We start from the raw sequence: 27,132 nt of genomic DNA on the forward strand, positions 1-27,132 counted from the left end.
TTCAGTTTCCTTATTGACCTCTTCATAATTACCTCCCACTATTAATATCACTCTCTACTTATTCCTCAATAAAGGCTCAATGGTATTCATTATTCTGGCAGGATTCTCATCATCTTCAACTTTGCACAACTTTCTTATTAAGTTTTCCCTTAACTTCTTATCTTCTTCAACTATCCTTTTCTTTCTATTTATCAATCTCTCATAGAGATCTTTTGAGATCTGTTTCTGTATATCCTCAAATCTCTTGTTAGACAAAAATCATATGTCTAACAACTACATTTTCCAACTAAATTCTTTTAATACCTATATATAAATGATAATATTTGTTCAACTAAACAAAACTTCCATCATTGATGATTGTACAATTTATTGTTTCAAACATAGGCTTCCAAGGTCTCCTCCCAGTAGGAGCTTTTGGCTCTACTTTATCTACTATTTCTTTTACCTCTACCTCTACTTCTTCTTCTTCAGATTCCTTTGATTCTAATTCAATTATCTAATTTTTTCTCCTCTGAGTAAGAAGTGTTTTCCTCTTCTTTTCTAGATGAGTAGCCATCTACTTGACTCCCTTTTTCTTAGGAGGTTTAATTTTCTCTTGTTTTACTTCAGTTAACCTCACATACCTTCTAGTGCTAGGAGGTGTGTCTATCTAAACCTTAGTAATGTTGATATCTTCCTCTTATGTCTTTTGGACTAGTGGGTTGAACTTAGATTGGACCTATGATATTTCTACATAGGGAGCACTAGGTATTTGCATAGATGAACTTGCAATAGTCACTCCTTATGCTGCACTTTCAAATGCTAAGGACTTAAAAATTATTATCTCTAATTGTCTACTATATCTCAACTACTACTACCATGGCCTCCTTGAATTCCTTGTTTCTCATGCCTGATTAATTCAGAATAGCATTTATCTTCTTAATATCAACTATTTTCTTGATTTCCTTGCTATGGAGCTGAGTGTCTACCTCTCTGACCTTTTCTTCATATGTGCCTCATCTAGGAAACTCCTTGTCTTCCTTTGATTCAAGAATTATCTTCACATATTATTCTATTAATTCTTCAAAAATTTCATATCCCATAGGGTCAATGAATTTGACTCTAGGTTCAACTACTTCCATACAAGCTACATCGGTTTCAACAATGAAATAAATGTCATCTTTGTACTTTTCTACCAAAGATGGTGTAATTCTGTATCTTTATTTCATCTCTACTTGAAAACTCTTCATCATTTTGGTTATATCCTCTATTATCCTATCGTCTAAATGCTTTCTATAGTAATGAGTAATCAGATTCATAGTACATCTGTTAGCAATCCACTCATAATTTGGCATACCGGGAAATTTCCTTATTACTTGGAAGAACAAGTGTGTGAGCAATGACTCAAATCTAAACATTGCATTCTTAGTCTTCTTAGTTCTGTCTATATTGTCTAGTAACTGGTGTCTCAAGAATTCACACATTTTTAAATTTTCCTTCCTAATCAGTCATTAGTTAAGTTGCATGGATAAATCTAGTAGGTACTGAATTCAACCTTGAACTGTAGTTCATCTTATATCTAACTATCTTGCTTATCAATTTGACATTAGTTTCATTTATCAAATCTAATCTCATATTCCTTCCATCAAAATTGGTCTTAAGATTAGTTTCCACTAGCTTCTTTACATTCTTTTCAGTCACAGGGTTGCTACCTTCATTTCTTAGTCTAGTAAGTCTACAAATCATATCATTGTCTATCATAACTGGTATGTCTCCAACCTAGAACATATCCTCATGAATTTGACTTAGGATAATTCTTGTCTAGTAATGATTGTCAAACTTCATGTAGAACATGTACCTAATGATGTTCATTTCATTTAGGTGCTCAAATCCTTGTTTAAGTGATAGGTCATTGTTGCAGATTAAATCCAAATCATCACGAATGTCGTTATCACCTATACTCTCAAACTTGCAGTGAAAGTATGTCATAATGTCTTCTACATGTAAAATGTTGTGGGGAACTTGTAAGAATGCTCCTAGTGGGCCAACTTCCATTGAAAGATAGGGGTACTTCTTGAATTTATACCTAGGTCTCTCACTAATATCACATACTATTGGGCTTGCCAATCTTTTGAAAATTAAAATTCCAAGTTTCAACTCCGTGAAACTAGGGATTGCTGAATTTGTTGCTTAAGTCACTTCAATTTCACCTTTAAATTTTCTCCAAAGCTCTCCTTTAACTCTTGCACCATCAAATGGTACTCAACAACTCAATTTTAACCTTTAAATAACATCCAATTTACTTCTACATTAATTGCACAAGTACACAATCAACAAATAGATGTTTCTATTTATCAATGAACTTTGTATGCTTCATGCACTCATGTGTGAACTTCAAATCTTATGTGTACTTAACCATAGCTTCTTCACATCATTCTCTACCTCATACTAACTATGCAAATCTTAATTCTTCTCCTAGGTCTCTATCTAAGTTTTAGATCCTAAATACATAATATTTTACTTGTAAAGTAAGTTGCTCAATTAGAAAAGGATTGATCACCAGCTATTACTAACTTCAATTTGTTATCAAATGCTTCACTTAAGTAACTTTCCAACACAACATATGAATTTGATGGTTCCTTATCTTTGACAAATGATTCATCAAAGTTTCCTACAAGATCTTTCACATTTTCTCTTTGACAGTTACTATTATTCTCATTTCTTCTATTATTGTTCATATTCTTCTAGGGTTAGGGTTACTCATGTTGCTTCTCACATTCATCCTACAAAATCTTGTTCTATGTCCCATATTATTGCAAATATGATAGACTATAACATTGTTTCCATATCTAGGTCCTGACTAATCAATATGTGATGTACGATATCTAGCAACATGTCCAAAGTTGTTACACTTATAACACATAATGCCATTCCTTATATAACATTGGTTCCTCCAATAGGTCTATTTTCTATAGGGTTAGTACTTCTAAACATTATACTACTACTACTACTATTAAATTATTATTATTATCAAATTTAGGCTTTCTACAATTTACTACTCTATGACCAAGACCATGACAATTATAACAATAACCAGAGATAGGTTTACATGACTTACACATATAGTCTCTTTTCATATGACCAAATTCATTGCATGCATAACATCTACCTTTGAATTTGTTCCTCACTTCTTTAGGTGATTCATATTTTTTAGGTTGCTTAGATACATCAACTTGCTCAATTGACTAACTTGCTAAACTTGCTTAGGTACTTCTTCAGATTGACTTGACTCAATCTCATTCTGATTATCTTCTTTATGTTTAGGCTGATAGATCACAAGATCTGGTTCTTTTCTAACTTTAGACTTCTTAGGTAAATTTTCTCCAAGGTATTCAAGACCTATCTTATCATAAGAGGGTCTCTATATAAAGATCTACTCATCAATATTTTTAGTTGTGGAATATAATTTTTCAAGTAGTAGCTTAGATTGAGTTAGCTCTCCTTTCATAATAGCATTGTACTTCTCAAGTTTTGCATATTGAAACTTTTTTGACTCAAGCTCAGATGTCACTTTGGTAAGGATGAATCTCAGATATGCATTTTCATCTTTCAAATCTAACTCAAATTTATTGTCATCATCCTTCAAGCTCAACTTCATATTAGTAATCTTCAATTCATTCTTCAGGATCTCATTTTCTTTCTTCAGTCATGAAATTTCATCATTGTCCTTGATCTGATCTTTAGGCTCTTTCTTGGACTTAAGATAATCTATCTTATCTTCCAGCTTCCCAATTTAGTCTTTAGCATCTTCATAGTTATATTTCAAAGTATCTCTTTCTTCAGTAAGAGCATCAATCTTCTCAAGAGCTTCTTCTATGTTCTTTTGTAACAATTCAATATCCATAGAGATCTTACTTAAGCTGTTAGGTCTTCTCTGATTAATTGTGCTTTGATACCAATTGTTAGAAATAGGAAATAATGGGGGGGGGCGGGGGGGGGGGGGGGGGGGGGGGGGGGGTGGGTGGTGAATCATTATTTCACAAACTTTTCCCCAAAACTAGATATCTTTAATAACTTTATAACTTGCATAAGAAAGTAAACAAACTATGTTGAATAATAAACACAATCATAAAAGAAAGTAACTCATAACAACATATTTTGTTAACTAGGGAAACCCTGGCTAAGGGAAAACCCTTGTGGGGATGGTACCCATAAAGATGATCCACTAATCAAAAGTATTTGGTTAAAAATATTAACCTTTTTAGGAGTCTGTTACATCCGTATAGTGTCTTGGTCCTTGTTAGAGGATTTAGGCCTTGTAAGAAGCCTCAAATCTATTAGGAGTTGTTATTACAATTTACAAATGTATAAGATGAGGCCACTACCCAAACATGAAATATACAATTAAATTCTTCAATACAAAAACATTTGTTGATATCTTCAATATTTGACATATGCCTTTGCTTCTCTTCAAAAAACTTGATATTTTCATTGCTCTGATCTTCAATAAAAATTCACATCATATCCATATCACAAAAATTCACACTAAACTTTGCATTCACAACTTTCCTTTATACCTGGTTATTACATAATTATCTGCTTTGTCAGCCTTCATCTTTTTATGCACTTGCCAAAATACAAAATTTACTCTTGCTAACTTAGGGTTAACATCTAGTATGTCATCTCTAATTAGTTAAGTAATTATTTTGATAAAAATAATAATTCCTTAGCCCAAAATACTTAACTCTTTATCTTTACTTTGTTATGTTGGCTCAACACTGTTACTATAAAACAAAAATATCTCTGTACTGTTCTATGCTCTTGCACATGTGATCCTAATATACCATCCTTTCTCTAGGTAAGTGCGCATGTGCCATAATTTCCTCTATGAACCATGCTGACAAATGTACTCTATGACACTTCGACAATTTTCTAAGTTTACATCTCAAAACTTTATCTTCAAAGTCCACTGACTTAAACTTGATTATATGTTTCTATAAATGAAAACATCATATTCTATAATGTAGCCAAATTTCCAATGGGATAAATCAAGAAAAAATGTTAGAAAGGGTGCTCATATTCTAGATGACCATTTTTAGGTGATTACATTTGCCCCTCTTTGACTAATGTATGATTGATTTGGGAACACATTAAGTAAAATAATGAATATAGCAAGAAAAAATAGATGGATAGATCTATCTCCAAAGAATGAAACATAGAGAGATAGAAAATCCTAAATGTACAACTAGTTAGTAGTAGAACTAAGCATGAGGAGAAAATAATAGATAATATCGATACCTGAGATGAGCACTAATATGTCAAGAAAAGAAAGCAGATAGATTAAGAGCAAATAGATAGCCATAAAAGAAGAAGAAATTTGCAACAATGATGGAATATTCTTGCCCCCTCAGGATGAAAATCAAAATGAGATAAAAGAGATACATAAATGAGGTAGATTTGATCAAATCAAGATAAAGTGAGCTCCAAGATAATAGATAATTGATTAAGACCAATGAGTGACCACTAAGCAATGAAGAAATTCCCTAGTTTGACTTAATTTCAAAGATGAAATGAATAAGAAGAGTGGATGAGAGTAGAAATGATGAAATGATGATTCCCCAACATGATTCAGAGATTAAGCCTCAAAAGGTCAACTAACTATACAAAAGAAGGATGGAATTTTCAATCGCGATTTTGACCTACACAATGAACTCTAATTTTGATTTCAATCTTGAAAATGGATCCAAGTGTTAAAATCAGGTAGGGGTGCAATTTTCATGTAAATCTAAGAAGTTTAAAAATTAGGTTAAAATAGCATCAAAAGGTTATATAAGGGGTCCAAGTAGTCATTTTCAAATCATTTCTCTTATTTGATTTTGAGAACTTAGAGAATATAGAGAGAACAATGGTCTAGAGGAGAGTTTTGACTAAGACACACTGATTTGAGCATAATTGGCTACACAATCGGCCTCCACAATATGGTCCACTAGTAATATTCAACATCTGAGTTTTTTTTTGAGTGATTTTGAGCATTTTAGCATATTTTTCTATGGTTTTAATACCTATTTACGTAAAATAATATACGATACTTTAGAAAGTATTGTAGCACTATTAGAAAAAACATTGTACAATATTTTTGACACCCACATTGTATCATATGATATCTATGAGTATTACCATATTGGGCCCATCTATCTATCATACAATACCGAATGAAGTATCACACCAGAAGAAAGTATCATATGGGTATAAAAGGGAGTATCATATGATACTTGTTCAACCGCTTAATAATGCTTATGTAAAATTTGCATCATTAGTTGAGTTTAGGACTTAGTTGCTTTCTTGTGTAGTTTAGTTGTGATATTTATAGTTTCATTTTGATTCTCATCTAATAGATACATATATGTTTGTTTGTTTTTGTTATGTAGGAGGTGTTTCCAACACTTTTTATTAGGGCATGGGAGCTAGTAGAACTAAGGCTGGTGCCCTAGCTAGATGATGATGAGAGAGCCATGCTGACGTCCATTGGTTTTAGATGTTTATTGTCATCGCCCCATATCTGGTCAAACCATGGATTGTTGACAACATTGGCTGAGAGGTGGCATAGCGATCATAGAACCTTTCACCTTCCTATCGAAGAGGCTACCATTACACTAGAGGATGTGTACCGCATCCTTCGAGTTCCATGAGACTCTGGTGAGCTTGTTGAGCATTTTCTATTGTCATGTTTACTTATCCTTATGGATATTAGTGCTAACATATAGATCTTGTGTTACACGTGTATTTTGACTAGTCTATAGTAGATGGGAGAGCCACATTGTGAGAGGTGTTAAGAGATGTCACCATCTTGGACATATTTATAGTCTAGGATTGGATGATAGCATACTATGGGGACCAAATTCTAATGGCATGCATTATATGCTCCCTCATAGCACATGCATTGATCAAAGATAGGAGTTAGCAAGGATTCCCATGTAGATGGAGATGACTGGTTATGGACTTGATGGGGAGGCTGAGATGGATGACATGGGACCCATCCATACTAGCAAAAATGTACCATGAGCTCCACAAGATCATATATAGGGAGGGGAGGAGCTAGGGCTATTGAGCTATTTTGGCACAGGTGTGGGCATGGGATCACATCATAGTGATATAACCTATGGTATGTCATGAGAGAGGGGATATCCCTTTATCTACTAATACTCAAGGTTTACAACAACCACATAGCGATGATGTCACCTATTATAGGCAAATTTTGGATAAGATGTCTTGGCTTTAAGTGGAGGCCCTATGTAGGTTGCAAGGGTTGGTAGGAGGTACATGATGAGTTGGGGTATATGCTATGTAAAATTCCTTTGTTAGGGAGGCACATGGGGATAGTTGATTGGTTTTTTATTAGCTGCATATGAAGGTAGTTTGGGAAAAGGGAGAGGATCCTAATAGAGATGACCACTTATGCGAGGCCATGAGAGGAGGAGGACATGGGTTGAATACCCATGTGGAGCTACACATTGTGTCTCCATGAGACATAGGGGTTACAATGGGCAGTGTGGGAGTATCTCCCAGTGGTGACAAATGTAGGGGTCTCTCTAGATTACATGAGAGAGATGAGGAGGAGGTCATTCGCATGGTTTATGGAACCTGATGCCTTGCTAGGGGATGATGGAAAAGGTGGGGATGATGGTGATGATGGAGATGGAGGAGGTGTAGGGAGAGGTGGGAGAGTGAGAGATAGGCCTAGCAGCTCTAGAGTTCCATCTGATAGTTGTACTAGGTCAAGAAGTAGGGCCAGAGTGGAGGATATTGAGGAGGAGGAGGAACTTGTAGAGGAGGAGAGACTAGTGAGATGACCACAAGTGGAGAGGAAGAGAGAAAAATAACAAGCACCATATGTGGCAGCTAGAGGAGAGGACCCTCGAGATCAGAGGATTAGAGCTCTAGAGGCTGAGCTCTAGCAAGCACGTACTACTATCTAGTAGCTCATAGATGACCATGCTCATAGAAATGAGTGCATGAGGGAGAGAGACACAATGAGGTGAGAGGTGGAGTGCTATGGAGTGAGAGTTTCTTACTACTATGCAACACAGAGAGCTATTGTGCCTGTAGGATAGGGACTCCTAGATTACTCAAAGCAGGTTGGTAGGACAAAGGGAGCAGTGCAACCACTAAATAGGACCTATATGTCTCTCCCTTAGCCACATCAGATTTAGGAGGGAGGGAGTCAGTCTTAAGTCCCTAGGATATGTGTCCTTGTGATAGTTTTGATGTATTATTGAGAGACATTTGTTTAGATTTTGTACTCATTTTGGATGAATACTTGATATTCTACCATATATATATATATATATATATATATATATATATATATATATGTATGTATGTATGTATGTATACGAGATTCTAGATTTTAGATTAGCATTGTGTACTTTATCTCTTTTGTACGCTCTCGTGATGCATGCATCTCTATGTTTTAGCACTTATATTTATGTTTCCATGTGATGTTGATATGCATGCTTATGTTTACGTATGCTCATCTTATGTTGATATGCTCATGGATGTATTGATGTTTCACTCTCATATGCGTATCTCTATGTTATGATATAAACTCACGACTTGAAAACATAGTACTTGGATAGATTATATGTGAAAATGATATTAACCCCTTGTGATAATAGGAATTAAAGAAGCGTTGAGTTGATAAGACTAAAAAGAAGTGGGAGGTATGATCAAGAAGAAGCAAGAGGAGAGGAACGAAGCAAGAGGAGAGGAACACATTTAGCTCACACATCCATGAAGATAAAGAAGAATCTCTCAACATTCAAAATTCAAAACTAAGAAAAATGAACCCTAAAAATGCAAGCTAGTATGAAAAGGTGCAATTGCAAGGGTTATATAGGTAGGTCCTAGTTTTTATCATTGATTCTTATTCAGGGACATCAGAAGATCATAAAATCATCACTAGCATAAACTATAATGATGTCAATATAATCTATATCGTATTGGAATGTGGGAACCCAACCAATGCATCAATGACATAAAGGTCAAGATGACAGTGCAGTTAGATTCCCTAGGTTTAATGTAACAAGATTATACTCGCATCGAGACACAAAATGTCAAGATGACCATAAGCATGCACTTGAAAAAAAATAAGACAAGGATGGTATGTTGTAAATCCTAAGTGTCAAGTGGGTCAAGCGAGATGCTCAAGACACCTAAGATCTACAAAGCACACCCAAAGGCAGAAAGAAAAAAAAAAATTCCTCATACCCCCAGTCTTTTAGTTTATTACATCCTCGAGAGACTATTAGTGAGGGAACACTCAACAAATAAATCACCTTAGACAACACACAAATCAAAATAAGCCAAGCAAGCCTCAACCAATTTTAATGTTTAAGTGTGTGTGGAGGTCACATGACAATCTCTTTAGGACTCAAGTCTTGTAATGAGAAGTATCATGACATCCTAGATTATATCCAAAGTATCCAATGAGTGTTGAAAAACACTCGATGTGAAAGGGGAAGTGTTGAAAAATACTATCGAGTGAGTTGACAAAGAAACACCAATACAACGAGGAGTCCCTTATAAGCTACATAGTTCATCCCCGCTAAAACTAGACAATAGTTAGTTCTAAGCTAGGCAAGGCAAAGCAATGTGAGATGAATAGTTCATGAGTGTAGAGAAAAATACTAATTGACATAAGTGCAAGGGTATCACTTGGCAAGATTATTTATTTATTTTTTAAATGATTTTTTTCGTATTTTTGAGATATATATATTTTTTGGTGTAGCATCAAAGTGCTTATTGCTAGATTTGCACTAAGATGAACATTTTTCAAGATATTTTCTTCTTTTTATGATTTTTTCAGCATCATAAATGATGCTTTTGGATTTTTTTCAAGATCATAAGATATGTATAAGCACTTAGTAGTGAGGGCATTAAGCATCAAATTTCTTGAAGTGAAGGATGTTAATGGGCTCGAGGAGTTGTTCTCCCTCAGATGTAGAGAGCTGATATGCATTGGATCCAAAAGAAGCAATGACTATGTAGGGACTCAACCAATTAGGTTTGAACTTTCCCTTCTATTCTCTATTTTGTTGATTTTTTGGATTTTCTCTAAGGACAAGATAACCAACTTGAAATTCTCTAGGATGAACCTTGTTATTGTAGCTAGTGGACATTCACTTCTGATAAGCTCTCATATGATCAAAGGTAGCATTATCTAGGGCATCAATCTCATGTAGCCTCATAGCTCTATGATCTTAATTAGTAATTAGCCCTTTTAGAGATATTCATAAGGAGGGAATCTCAACTTAAAGTTGTAGAAAAACCTTAGAACCATAAACTAGAGAAAAAGGTGTGGCTCTTGTAGGTCTATGTGTGCTAGTCCTATATGCCCATAGTGTAGGATTGATTTGCAAATGCCAATCTCTCCTAGACTTATGTACAATTCTATGTATAATTTTCAAAAATATTTTATTGGAAGCCGCAACATGACCATTCCCTTGAGGGTAGTATATAAAAAACTAATGTTGTTTGGTTTTGAACTTCTTGCAATGCTATCTGCGGTCCTTATTTTTGAATTTCCCTCTATTATCAGTGACTATAGAGGAGTGAATGCCACAATGATAAATGATATGGTTCAATATGAACAAAGCAACATGTTTCTCGATAGTTGTAGAAAGTGGGACAACCCTAACCCACTTAGTGAGGTATTATGTGGCAGTGATGATAAACTTATGTCCACTCAACGAGCTAGGGTGTATTTTGAAAACTAGATCAAAGACCAATTACTGAAAAGGCCAATGTATGATAGAGGATATCAATTCATATCTAGGAGCATGAATCAAACTACCATTTAGTTGTCACATTTTACAAGATTTAGCATAGTGCACGACATCTGCTTGCATAGTAGGCCAATAGTAACTAGCCCTAAGTAGTTTTTGAGCAAGCGCAAGGCCATTAGAGTGAGACCCAAAAATGTCATCATGGACTTTAGCTAACACTCATTTAGGCTTATCCATTTTGAAGTACCTAAGGAGCATTCCATATAGACTCTTCCTATACAAGTCACCAGAGATGAGGGTATAATGGGAAGCATTATGAATGAGTTGGCATTTTTTTTGTTATGAGTGAGGTTAGCAGGAATGATTTGATGACAGAGATAATAGTAAATGGTAGCATAGTAGGGAGAGTCATGACCAATGAAAATACAAATGACTCGGTTGTTAGGGGATTCATAGGCAAGGTAACGTAGCTCTTCCACTAGGAAATCAAATCAAGATTCATGTTTTTGTAACTATAAAATAGATGCCAAAGTAGTCATAGCATCTTGAAACCTTATTTTGAACCCTAGGAATTTGTTGAAAGGTGAAAAAGGTGAGGTAATTTCATAGAGCATCAACCCATTTCTTGTATAGAATCAACTTGTCATCGTTGGTTTAATATTCATTGCTAATCTAATTTATGACAAGGTGCAAGTCTCCATAAATGCATAGCTCAATAATTATCCATTCAATAGATAGTTTGATACCATTGGTGAGAGCCTCATACTCTACTATGTTATTTATGAATGAATACAGTAGCTTGTAAGACTTAGGAATTGTATAACCATGAGGTATAATGAAAAAAATGCTAGCACAACCCCATTTTGAGTATGGGATCTATTAAAGAACATTTTCCAAGTCCTTTCTGTGACATACATAATGGATGAATCTGGGAAGTCTATCTACACAAGAGAATTATCTTGGAGTGGAAAATCAACAAGTTTGTTCATAATAGCTTGTCCTTTAATGGCTTTACATTTGACATACTAAATTTTGAATTTAGATAGAATCAACATCCATTTAGCAAGTCTACCCATAAGAACAACTTTACTTAAAAGATACTTAAAAGGATCAATTTTTACAACCAGATGTGTACTATGAGCTAGCATGTAATGTCACATCTTTTGAGAGAAAAATGCTACAACACGACAAGCATTCTCAATGTTATTGTAATTGATCTCATGTTGTACTAGTAATTCCCTTAGGGAAGTAGCTGTAGTTGAGATGTATAAGTTCAAAGGATTCCTTGGAATAAGAGGCATAAGGATTGGAGGTTTGGCCAAATATTCCTTAATTAGAGTGAGGCTCTTTTGACATTCTTCATTCCACACACATGTAGACCCTTTATGTAGATTCTTATTGAATGGTTGCGATCTATCAACCAACTAAGAGACAAACCTCCTTATAGATTGCAGACATCCTTACAGACTTCTTAATTGATTTATATTTCTAGGAGGTGTCATTTCCATGATAGCTTGTACTTTTTAAGGATCAACTTCAATGCCCTTAGTGGATATGATATACCCTAGTAGTACACCAGAGGTGACACCAAAAGCTCATTTCTTGGGATTGAGCCTAAGCTAAAATTGTTCCATATGGTCCAATATCAAGCTCAAGTCATCCAAGTGAGTATTTCTCCATGTTTTTGTGCATCATATCATGGAAGTTGGTTGTCATAGCTCTTTGATAGGTAGCACCAACATTCTTAAGCCCAAATGGCATGACATTCCAAAAAAAGGTATCCCATGTGCAAGTGAAAATAGTGTTTTCTTGATATTTAGGAGCTATTTTTATTTGATTGTATCCCAAGAATCCATCCATAAAGGAGTACATTTCATAGCCCATAGTCATGTTCACTATCATGTTAATGTTGGGGAGTACAAAATCATCCTTAGGGAAATCATGATTAGGATGTTGCCAATCTAAAAAACCTAGGGGTTTATCTATATATATTGCTTCATATAAGTCTCCATTTAAGAAAGAATTTTTGACATCCATTTGATGAACATTCCACCCAAGACTTGCAACCAAAGATAGAATAACTTTAACTATATTCATTTCAAGATATTGCTATTAGGATTTCAACTGTTTAGTTTTTGAGTCAAACTCATTGACCCATATTTCATGAGTAGTGATTCAAAATGAATCAATCTCTCATGAGAATAAATGGAACACTTAGTAGTCATTGGATCTAGGTGATGCTTGTAGAGGTGAAGCATCGAGACTTCCTAGGAAGTCACCCATCCCAATACTACTCTAGCTTGAGCGTACTTAACTACAAACTTTCCTCCATGGTTAAATCCAATATACTTACAACCTCATTTGCAAAACCTTCACCAAGTGTTGTTCCTTATGAACCATTCATTAGAATGGCCCTTAAGCTCATCAATTGATAAGTAGGCGATAATTTCTACAGTAAGTCAAATTGTGATATTGCTATCAGGATTTAACTGTGTAGTTTTTGAATCAAACTCATTGAACCCTATTTAATTTTAATGACATAAGAAAATGTTTCTTCATTTAATCAAAACCCTCTTTTTGATTACATCTTATAGAAACCAATCTACTCTTGAATTTTTTTGTATCACCATTTGATGTAAATTTTGTTTTGTAAATCCATTTGCGGCCAATAACATTCTTACCTCTTGGTTGGGGTACAAGCTCCCAATTTTTATTTTCCATTAATGCATTATATTCTTCCTTCATGACTTTCTCTCATTCTTTCCTTCCTCTAGCTTCTTCATATGATTTCAAGTCATTTACTTATAATGCTTTGGCCATGAGAACACAACCACTCCTTCCTTGGATCTTTGAGTTTTTCCTATAGATTTCTTCAATACTCTTTATCTTTTGTCTATCTAAAAAAAAACATCTTCTTCATGATCACTTCCTGGAGATAATGGCTTGATTAGTTGTCTCATTAATATAAAAAATGCATTCTTCATCCTCATTAATACAATATTCACTTTTTTCTATAATCTGAAAAGGATTTATTGTAGTTAAGGGGTGGAGGTGGTTGAAAGCTGTGAATGCTCATTAAACTTTACATCTCTACTAACAAAAGCCTTGTTTTTTGTCAAATCATATAGTCTATAAGCCTTTGATTCTTTACTATAACCATAAACCAACACTTGTGACTCTTTTGTTCCAACTTTTTTCTATTTTCATTAGGAATATGCACCCAAGAAATACACCCAAATACTTTAAAATAACCAATATGTGGCTTTCGACTACTCTAAGCTTCTTCAAGGGTTATATTTGTGAGGGATTTGGTGAGAATTCAATTCACAATATATGTAACACAAGAAACAACTAAACCCAAAAATTTATTATGTAAACTTTTTAAAAACAACACACAATGAACCATTTCTAAAAGAGTTCTATTCATTCATTCAACTACCCATTTTGTTGAGGACTACAAGGAACTATTCTTTGAACTTTAATACCATAATTTTCACAAAATGTTCACTCCCATAATTACAATATTCACTCCCATTATCCATTTTTAAGCATTTGAATCTTTTCCCACTTTGATTCTCAACTAATGCCTTAAATTTTTGAAAAACTTCAAATGCTTCATTCTTCCTTTCAAGGAAATAAACCCACACTCTTCTACTATAATCATCAATAAAGGTAAGAAGATACTTGGCACTTAAAAGTGAAGGATAGCTTGGTTCACATAATTCACTATGAATGAGTTGTAATGGATGATTATCTCTCCATGTTTTACCTAACTCAAAAGGATCTTAGTGATGTTTCCCTAGCACACATTCTTCACAAACTCCTTTAGAGGGTGAAATTTTTGTTAATCCTCTAATCATATCATTTAATTTTTTATAATTTATATGTCCAAGTCTAGCATGCCGAAGTTTTGACATGTAATTAGCTTGGGCAATATAAGCACGATTCATGATCAACTCTACCAATAACAATTCTATTGCTTGGGTCTTTTTTTTATCTCTAATAATAACTTGACCTATAGTAACGACAAACTCATATCCAACTTGAACTATTTTGTATGGTGAAATAAGATTCACCCCTAATCCTTTAACCTATAAAACATTTTTCAAAGACCCATTTGTTATATTAACAATTCCCATCCCTAGAGCTGGAAGTTTCATTTCATTTCCAATAGTAATTTCTTGATCTAGATTCTTTCCTACGTAAAAATCAATAGGAAAAGATCTATCTTTAGTCATGTGAAATAATGCCCCTAAATCTAAACTCTGTTCTTTAATAGAATATGAAGAAAAGTAACCCCCCTCAACATTACATCTAATTTCAGGTGTAGCAATTACCTCCTTTCTTGTTTTCTCTTGCCTTTTTTGGGGGGATGGCTACAAAGTTGTGTCTATCCTTCTTTCCATTCTTAAACCTTTCTTGCTTGGGTTTGTACTACTGCATTTAATTGTCCTTTCTTTTCAAACAAAATTCTCCATGTGACTTTCACCACCACAATACCAGGCAATAATGGGTTTTCCTCCAACTTGTTTTCTTGCACCATCATTTCTAGAAAAACAGTTAGAACTTTTTTTGAAATTTATTATTTTCTCTCTAATTCTTCTTTCCATCATTTCTAAATACTTTACTTTTAACAACATATGCATGATTTTTCTTAATATATCCTTCTTTAATAAGTTAACCCTTTTACTCGATTGCTTAAATACCTTGTATGGCCGAGGGAGCTTACTTTCAACATTGTAATCAAATACAAATATGTTTTTGCATACTTAACACCTATTTTGTTCAACTGAGCATTTAAAAAAGTAACTTCATTAAAATAATCAGTCATTTTTTCAAATAAGATGGACCCAAGTTCACCAATCTTTCTTCTATACTAAATGTGCTAGCAATATCTGCATCTTTATAATTTTTTTCTAAATTCTCCCACAAGTCTATTGGAGATTTCAAATAACTTCTAACTATGCAACACTTGTTTGTGCATAGGACATATTATAGAGGTAATACAAAGATCTAGAAGCTGCTCTTCTAGAATATTCTAGATCTGGGAGTGTTCTACTCAAAATCTGGAATGTTCCATTGAAGACTTAGAACTCACATTCTGAAATGTTCCATAGAAGAATCTAGGGATCTTCTCCCATCTACTCTAGAACATTATATATAATCTTAATCTTCCTAACAAGAGAAAACAAATCAAGAGAGCCACGATGAATCCTTGAGTAGTACTAATGTTGTTTGCAATATGTTTGGAGATGGCAGCTGCAACCCGATATTGGGGCATGACTATTAATAATGGAGAGATACTTGCAACTCCTGGAGGTCTGAGAAATGACGAAAATTCTCATAATCTAATGGAGCATACAATTAGGCTGACTCCCGACGAAAATTCAGTTTCTCATCCAGAAGAGGGTGTCAACCCTGGTGACAATTCATTTGGAGAGCACAAGCATGCTCAACGATTCTGCATGTCTTGTGCTGTCGACATCAGCCATACAACACATGCAAACTTTGAAGGATGACTTCTGTCCAGTGCATCTCCTACAGATGTAGATCGCATTAAGACCGTGAATTCCTTAGAAGCTTCTACCCCGCCTCATTTCGCCCATAATAATATGGATAGTGGCATTGATAGCGAGAAACAAAAGAACAAGCTGCACTGACGAGTTTCACAATATTTGTTACTTATTCTTGATTCTTTTTATTCCTATGGCTCTTCTTTATTGGAGAATATATCTAGATCATCGTTGAACTGTCTATGTTTTGTGTAAGCTTCTATATATATGTGTGTGTTAGTATTAGTTTAGTTATCAAGTCTTCAAGAATTAAGATTATCATCATTACAAAATACATTTTATAACTGTACTGTGTTTTTGTGTTGTTAAAGAGCAGTATGTAAGTGTATGTTAGTTTTAAGATTATTATTCTTAGTTTCGTTTATATAAGTTTCATTTGGTTGGGGAAGATGAATTTCTTTGATAATTCGGTTATCTCATAACCAGGTTTTCAAAAATTCAGTTATGCGTTTTAGGAAGATAGTTGGACTGTTTGGTTGACATGGAAGATGAATATACAAATCCATATTTTGAGTTTGGTTGCCAATTTAGAAATTGGAATTGGAACAGAATATGACTGAGAATATCTTTTTCTTTTGTTTGATTGTTCATTTTCGAATTGGAATTAGAATTTGAGTAAATTTTTTAAATTTTATTTTATTAGTGAAACACAAGTATTATAATGAGTAAAGTATTAATATTAAATTTATTATTTATGATTATTAATCTATTTATAATTAGACTACATTATTATAATCTTTAATTCTTGAATATTTACAGTTTTATTTTGTTAGTAAAGAATAAATAAAATGATTATTATTTTTTAATTTAATTCTATTTATTAGCAAAGAAAAGTAAAAAATGATCATACTTGCAATCATTTGTACAAAGTTATAAATTGTCTTATAGTTGGGAATTGTGATCATATATATTTATATATTTTTGAAAAATTATATAAGACAAATTTATCGTTGAATTCATCCAAACTTCATAATTGTCAAACTCAAATTCGAACTCAAAACTGTCTGTATTGTTAAATGGTCAATCTAGCGTATATAAACTATGTATAGATCAAACAAATACTAACATTCAAATAACAATGCCATCAAAATATATTCAAATTATGAATGTGATCCAAATATGTTTAAATTAGGTATGTGATCAATAATTCAATGTTACATATGTAGCATAAGATAGAAGATAGAAAAGCAATATCCTTGAATTGATGAGAAAGAACAATATTCATAATTTGAATGGTGGTGTGAAAACACACCGTTAAATACAAAATCACTAGGAAATCCACTCTATACCCTTATGCCCCACATTCGGAGAGCAACCCTCTCATGCTGCTCAATCTTCCCATTACTATCTTTATTGTTAGATGGCCAATCCTGCATATACGAACTAAACATGCTTGAAAAATTAAAACCTAATTATTTTTTAATGGAATACATCAAGGAGTAGCATCAAAAATATTGACTATTTACAAACATGCACAGTAAACAATCATAAGATAACTCATTTTTGGTCTCACAATATTAGCAAATTAGGAGCAATACAAAAATACAAAAGAAAGACACTTTGTCAATACCGTTGACAATCTTGTTAGGAAGCACATACATAGGAAACCAAATTGCGGAGAAAAAAAGAAATAAAAAAAAATCCAAGCAAATTAGGAATATAGATATAACATGGGACAAAATCATGAATTGTACAATCATCTACCAGAAATCCTCAATACTTTTGATAATCTTGTCAGCAAGAACATACATAGGAAATCAAATAGAGACAAAAAGACAAGAAATAAAAATAAATGCAAGCAAATTAGGACTATAGATATAACATAGGATAGAATCATGAATTGTACAATCATCTACCAAATAACGTTTCTATCAGCATATGCTCTCAAGTTCTACAATTGAGCATTCATCATTTGCCACTCCTCATGTATTCCACATATGTATGGTTCAATTATAGCTCTAATTAACAATGCAATGAACAACTATACCAAATGTTTACGAGATCATAAACTACATATACATCAAGTATGCTTAGAAAAATAGTAAAAATGTGCTTAGTAATGAGTTCTAGTATAGTGTTGTGAGAGATCAATGCAAAGCCAGTAAACAAAGCCAACTAACCATTTGGAATTACTTCACATGCCAATCGTGTGAATGCCAATGAAATGAACAACTAAACGACATATTGACCAATGCCAATCATGCCAATGAAATGGACAACTAAACTATGCATAGATCAAGTATGTATGTATACATACATACATGTGTGTACACACACACACACACATACACATACATATGCACATACGTACATACATGTGTGTACATACATGCACACATACATATGCACATACACACATACACACATACATATATACATTAATGCAATACCACTAAATAGAGCCAAGTCAAAAATTGGAATTACTTCAGATGAAAATCATGCCAATGCCACTGAAATGAATGACTAAACTATTTATTGACCAATACCAGTCATGCCAATGAAATCAACAACTAAACTATGTATTGGCCAATGCCAATCTTGCCAATGAAATGAACAACTAAACTATACATAGATCAAGTAATTAGTTCCAGTTTAGTGCCGTGAGATATCAATATAATACCATTAAATAGAGCCAAGTCATAAACTATGTATGGATCAACTATGTATAGATCAATGGCAATCATGGCTTTTATCTATACATAGTCAATATGTGCTCAATATGTGCTCAATAATGAGTTCTAGTATGTGCTCATGTGATTAGCTTTGATTACTTGTATATATATCATAGTGTCAATCATAAAATAGAATTAATTTAGATGCCAATCATACCAATCATACCAAAGGAAACTCATAAAATAGAATTACTTCATATGCCAATGAAATAGTCAAAATGTACTTAGTAATAAGTTCCAATATAGTGTTGTGAGAGATCAATGCAATACCAGTAAATAAAGCCAAGTGGGAAACTATGTATGGATCAAATATGTATAGATCAATGGAAATCATGGCTTTTATCTATACATAGTTGACCTATATGTAGTTTATCGTGGTTCTATTTCTATTTTCTATCTGCTTAGAAAAACAATCAATATATGGTGTAACTGTTTGTTTCAAATCTATTTACCAAAATAATCAATATATGCTGTAATAGTTTGTGTAGAATTTGTTTAGCAAAATAGTCAATATGTGCTCACTAATGAGTTCCAGTATAGTGCTGTGAGAGATTAATGCAATACCATTAATCAAAGCAAATCATGCCAATGAAATGAACAACTAAACTATGGATATATCAAGTATGTATAGATCCATGCAAAACCATTCAACATACTTATGAGGTCATAAACTAGTATGTAGAGATCAATGCAATACCATTAAATACAACCAACTCATAAACTATATATGGATGTCTATCCTATATTTATGTAGTATACATGGCAGATCAATGAAAATCATGGCTTTTATCTATACATAGTTGACCTATACATAGTTTATCATGGTTGTATTTCTATCTACTATCTACTTAGCAAAACAACCAATATATGCTGTAACTGTTTGTTTCAAATCTGTTTAGCAAAACAATCAATATATGTTGTAACAGCTTGTTTAGAATCTATTTAGCAAAATAGTTTAATATATGCTCACTAATGAGTCCCAGTATAGTGCTATGAGAGATCAATGCAATACCATTAATCAAAGTGAATCATGTCAATGAAATGAACAACTAAACTATGGATATATCAAGTATGTATAGATCCATACAAAACCATTCAACATGGGAAACTCATAAACTGGAATTATTTCAGATGCCAATCATACGAATGCCACTGAAATGAACAACTGAACTATGTATTCATCAATGCCAATCATGCCATGCCAATGAAATGAATAGCTAAACTACGTATTGATCAATGCCAATCATGCCAATGAAATGAACAACTAAACTATGGATATATCAAGTATGTATAGATCCATACAAAACCATTCAACATAGGAAACTCATAAACTGGAATTATTTCAGATGCCAATCATACGAATGCCACTGAAATGAACAACTGAACTATGTATTCATCAATGCCAATCATGCCATGCCAATGAAATGAATAGCTAAACTACGTATTGATCAATGCCAATCATGCCAATGAAATGAACAACTAAACTATGGATATATCAAGTATGTATAGATCCATGCAAAACCATTAAACATAGGAAACTTATTAACTAGAATTTCTTTAGATGCCAATCATGCCAATGAAATGAACAACTAAACTATGGATATATAAAGTATGTATAGATCCATGCAAAACCATTAAACATAGGAAACTTATTAATTAGAATTTCTTTAGATGCCAATCATGCCAATGCCAATGCCATGTACAACTAAATTATGCAAAAATTTCTTGCTCGTAATTAGTTCCATTTTAGTGGTGTGAGAGATCAATGCAATCCCATTAAATAAAGCCAGGTGGTAAACTATGTATGGATCAAATATGCATAAATCAGTGGCAATCATGGATTTTATCTATACATAGTTGACTTATACATATTTTATCATGGTTATATTTCTATCTACTATCTTCTTAGCAAAAATGTCAATATATTCAGTAACAGTTTGAACAACTAAGCTATGGATATATCAAGTATGTATAGATCCATGCAAAACCATTCAATATAGGAAACTCATAAACTGGAATTACTTCAGATATCAATCATACCAATGCCAATGAAATGAACAACTGAACTATGTAACAGTTTCTTGCCAGTTCGCTTAGAAAAATAGTCAAAATGTGCTAAGTAATGAGTTCCACTATAGTGCTATGAGAGATCCAATGGCAATAAAATGAACAACTAAACTATCTATTGATCATTGCCAATCATGCCAATGAAATGAACAACAAAACTATGTAGTGATCAATGCCAATCATGGCAATGAAATGAACAACTAAACTATGTATTGATCAATGCCAAACATTAAATAGAGGCAACTCATAAATTGATCCATGCAAAATAATTAAACAGAGGCAACTCATAAATGAGAATTGCTTCAAATGCCAATCATACCAATGCCAATTAAATAGTCAAACTGTGCTCAGTAATGAGTTACAATATAGTGTTGTGAGATCAATATAGTTCCAGTTTAGTGCTATTAGAGATCAATGCAAAACCATTGAATAGAGCAATCATGTAGCATATGTCATTGCAATCCAGTCATTGCAATTCTTATTTTTATTTTTTAAAAAAATATTTCTTATTTGTAATCGACTCTTCATATTTTTGGTAGTGATTTTTTTCAATTTTATTTTAAAGAATTCAACATTTTTTGCATGACCAATGAAAAACAAATAAAAAGAAACATTTCTATATTTTTACACATAATTTAGTTTATATTAAATACTATTTATATATTATTTTTCATATATATCTTATTTAATTCAATGAATAAAGATTTATAAGAAATATTATTTTTTGAGGACTATGTTATATTTAATATAATATTGTAAGGAAAGTAAATAACTTTTCATTAATTATTAATACCGATAAGCATTCTACAATGGTAGAAATGGTGGAGTGGGATGGTGTGAGTGTGTTAATGTTAGCTTTTATTTTTTGGTTAAATTTGACAACAATCTATGCGTCAAATCTTAAATTGAATTATGAACTTGGTACACTTTTTAAAATTAATTAATAGATACCACATAAAATATTTATTAAAATTATAATCTTTGGAGATATCAATATCAAATTTATTTAGAAAATAAAATAAAAAGCTTAAGTTAGTGCAAAAATAAAATAAATGGAGTTAGCTAAATATAAATAGTTTTAGGTGCAGTGAATTAAATTTTAATTGTTTTATAGTGGATATCTATCGACATTTCTTTAGATATATTTATTTAAGATATCTATACTAGTTAAATAATGTAATTAACTACATTAATATTATATTTTACATAGTACTATGATCAACCATACAAATAATTGATACAAATGAACCAAATTTTATTGTAAATAATGAATGTTTTTGATAAAAAAAAGCCAAAAACTAGGGGGCTGGCCCTTTACAATAGTGGTGGAACAACTATAAAAAACCTACTGCCAACCAACACAAGACTAGCTGGCAACCAACAAACAACCAAATAGTCCCCTTAACGGTTCATATCAAAAATATCATAGACAATATACCAGTATATAGAATTACTAGTATTCTTACTTTTAAACTAGCAAAGTTTAAGAAATTAACAAACTGCATGTAGGTGGTCATTGCATCGTGCCACCTACAACACATAAAAAAGTTCAGCATGAAAAACAAAACCATCAACAATAGATGGGGAGAGACCAGAAGAGTACCAAAAAACAACTAAAACCAGAAAGCCATTAACTAGCCTCCTTTTTCTTTCCCTTCCTAGCCATCTAGCCATCAATGAGGAATCTATAAAGAAGCTTCGTGTCCTCTTTTCCAAGGTTCTCCTTCTCTAAGTTATTAGATTTTAAATTTAAAATAATATTTATTTAGATTTTAATATAGTTGTCTTAAAAAATTGTTGGAGATGTCTTTTTAATTATATATAGAAATTTTGAAACATGCCTAATGCAAATATATATACATTGCAAAACCTTAACATATAATACATGTTAAATAATTTACATTGATAGATCACATGGATGTCAAAGTAAAAAAAAAAAAAAAAAAAAAATCATATATATTTTTTTAAAAATAAGTATAAATGTAAATATATCATGGTGTAAAATGTAGAATGAAATCTATTTCTTAGATATTAAAGCAACAAACTATATTCTACTTGTTAGTTATAAAATTATGCGAAATCATTTTAGGTGTTACAAAAGGATAATTATGATGAATTTGGATAATGGAGAATTGACATGTGAAGGAACTAAAGAGATAAAATTAAAATAATGTGAAGGTAAAATATTAGATTGAATAACATTATTAATTGGCATGGTAGGGGAATGCAAATGAGGGGATATTCTAGTTCTAACTAGAAACTCATTTATTAGGCAACCTTATTAGTTGTAGAGAAAATGAGTGTTAGGCTTGTTCAAGTTGTATGTAAAAAAGATTCATCTAATAAATCAAACAAACTAATTGAATTTAGGCTATTTTACAAAATTATATATTTAAATCAATATATAATTGAAAAAATATACTTACAACTATGATGTTTTCTTTTACAATAAATAGTATATATATATATATATATATATATATATATTAATAAACAATTAATATATAATTCTTTTCTTATATATATATGATAATTAAATATATTATGCAAATTTAATATATTTATAGTTTGAATTTATATTATATATATAATTATTTATACTCTATTATATAACTAGGAAAAAAATTAGGAATGTAGGGGAAACGATCTTGCTGATGCAAAGGGTGGAATGGAGTTTGATTGCTAGGGGTGGGGTTTCAGGTGTGAGTAAACTATATTACATGTATAGACTATCTCATCTTGATTTGCCAACATGTCTAGCTCTGCCATAGTGCAACTTGTCCTCTGCCCCCATGTAGCTCATGTAACCTTCAATCAAATTAGTATTCAAGAACTAACAAGATCTCTAAGATTTTTTCAAAAAAGCCTAGTCTTAACATAAAAGTAAAAATGTTTAGAATAAAAAAATAAAATTAGTATAGATATATAATTTACCATTACAAGTAAACTCTAATTTTTGATATTATTGACATATGCAAGATAATTAAAAATTCATAATATAACACAATTTTTTTTTTGAAAATAATTTTAGATTAATATGTTAGCAGAATCAATTTGCATTGCAATTTGTAGGCAAGGGACACAAGCGTTAATGTTAATGTTTATATGGTAATAGTTTTGTGATTAAATTTGTTGAAAATAGAATGTGGTTGGCAATTTAATCAAAATTCAAACTAAGCCAACGCTTAGCATAGTTTTCTTATTTGTTTCATTCTTTAACACTAGATTATAATTAAAGATAAAATAGCAAAGATTGGGCAAATTAATATTGGAGATGTCAAAGTGAAGGCATTGAAGCCGATATAAGAGAAAAAGACTACTAAAACTCATTAGAAGTTGTACAATGAAGCAACAAACTATAAAGAAACATCTTATGACCTGTCCTATTAACATCCATAATTAGACTTGCCATCACCCTTACAACATTTCCAATGCAATAGAATATTAATTTTTTGGCTAAACAAAAGAAATTGCAAGTCGTGGTTTAGGGGAGACACATATATACAACACAAGAAGTAGATTTCTTAAAGAGCTATGGTATGTGCATACATAAAAAAATTAGTTATAAACAAAGGCACAAATTGTAAAAATATAGATCTTGTAAAAAACTTTAATTGTGGTGTTGAAGAAAGTTCAAAAGATAAGCATGCATACAATGAGAGAACATGTTGGTTGAAATGTATGTATAATAAGATGATAATGCAAATGCTAGTTTTAGTTATCAACCACTTACTATTTTGAAGAGGAGTATAAAAGTATGCAAATTTTTTGTAATAATATGCATTTCCAAAATGCATATTAATCAATTGAATTTCAAAATACATTTATTATTTTTAAAAATTTTCAAGTAAAGGGTTTGTACAAATTATTTCACTCATGAAAATGTGATAAGTCAAAATACATAAGAATAAGACATGGACATTAATTTATAACTATAACTAACTTTATCTAAACAATATATTAAATTTTATGAAACTCTACAGAAAATGAGGTATGTTTTTAAATAATAAATAAGATAGTATATGCAACTTAAAATTTATACATAAATAGACATCCATCAAATTTTAAGTATATCTAAAATTGAAAGACATAAAACTAGCAGTTGCACATTTATGAATGTGCAAGGATTAGTTGATAGGAGTAATGTGTCTTATACGATGAAGATGATATTAAAAAAAAAAAAGATATTAAATTTATCATAGATAAGCTAAAAGATAATCCCAAACAACACATGTAACAGCTAATATCAATCTAAATTGAATTTGGACATTTTTTTGATACAATCCAAATACAAGATACGTGCTCAAATTATTTTTTCTAATTTTTTATTGTACTTTTGAATATTTTTTATTCAAATAACATTCAAATCACTTATCATTGTTTGAGCACCTAGTTTGACCTCATCAAACATAATTGACTAAATTCTTGATATCAAAAATTGGGAGCACAAATGTAACATCACGATACATAACATTGTCTTGCTTTAGAACAACAACTTTAGAAATATATATCGCAACTCATTATTTATTCACACAATATCTAGCAACATATTGAAAACACTAAGTCAATCAATTGAAATCAATGACAATCTAAGAATTAATTAATCTCTCATCAAATCTGTACCAATCTTCATCAATTTAATCACTTAACATCACTATACTAGAGTTAAACATAACATAAAGTAGCTACTATGAATGTTATTTAATTAAATTTAAATTATAAATATTGTCTTTCTTTTGAACAATTTAGGTAGTGTTCAAATCTCATAATTCGACAAAAAAAATCTTAGTGATATTAAAATATCACATTTCTTATAAAAACATTTATTTGAAGTTACTCCAAATCTATCAATATGATACCATATAATTTTAGGAATATGTTCAAATAATTCAATGATATAATTAAACAAAATATACTAACTAATAAGTAATGATATAAAATAACTACTATAAATTTTAATATAATTTTAAACTATTTTTTAATTCAAATAATAAATAGATATTTAGAGAAAAGTAGAAATCTTAGTTAATATTAATTATATTTTAAATCTATCTTTTATATCACATTCTATAATTTATTACCAAGAACCATAACTTAAGAAGAATAAAATATGATAAAATAAAATTTGATTGAAATATTTAAAAAATTAAAATACAAATAAAAGAGAAACTTTTCAAGAATTACAAATTTTACAAATATATTTTTATATAATTACAATATTTCAAATTTAAATATCTACAATAAGACATTTTTATCATGCAAACTTAAAAATATTCATTCCTAACAAAAAATAGAAATTTGGTTCTAGAATTAAAACTAAAAGTGCTAAAATTTTAAAACAAAATAAATGAAACTTTTATTATTGTTTAGTAAAGTTTTACTATTAAGAATTCCTAAAAATTAAGATTTAAGTGTATTAAAATTTTATTTTTTAAGTATTAAAAAATGAAAAATTATAATTCATTTATTAAATTGAAAATAACAATAAATTATTAAAAATAATTATATTTAATATATATAAAATTCTCTATTATTTTCTTAGTTTAAAAAATAAAGTAGTATATTGAAATAAAACTAATTTTAAAGCTAATTCTCTTGTAGATAAATAAATTATTTAATTTTTAAAATTAAAAAAAATGCATCTTATCTTTATATAGTTCATATTTTTTTAAACATACTATACAACTATGGTTTAGGTGGGCAATTAGAAGTTGAGAGTTTGCTTTTAATTTTTAAGCCCATAAGCTTATATGTGGGAGCTTTACTCTCGGATTTTAAAATTTTTCACTAGATTATCGGATTTCATATTTTCCGACAATAAATCTTTCCTTTAGTAATTTTTATTTTCTTCTCTTTAAAAAAATCAATTTTATTTCTCATTTAATCTCTAATTTCTATTTTCAATTCCACTTTTCATTTAAAAGATTTTGTTTTACATTTGTGTATGAAAGCAAACTCTTCAATCAAATTGAAATAGTATATTTTTTTAATGAAGGGATTGGTTGATATATTTTCTATGTTGTGAGGAGGGTTTTATAATCTTCCCTCGCACTGTGT

The sequence above is a fragment of the Cupressus sempervirens genome, chromosome 7 (genome assembly GCF_028749045.1).
Source record: "Cupressus sempervirens isolate cs-2001-9-10 chromosome 7, ASM2874904v1, whole genome shotgun sequence".
Lineage (NCBI taxonomy): Eukaryota > Viridiplantae > Streptophyta > Pinopsida > Cupressales > Cupressaceae > Cupressus > Cupressus sempervirens.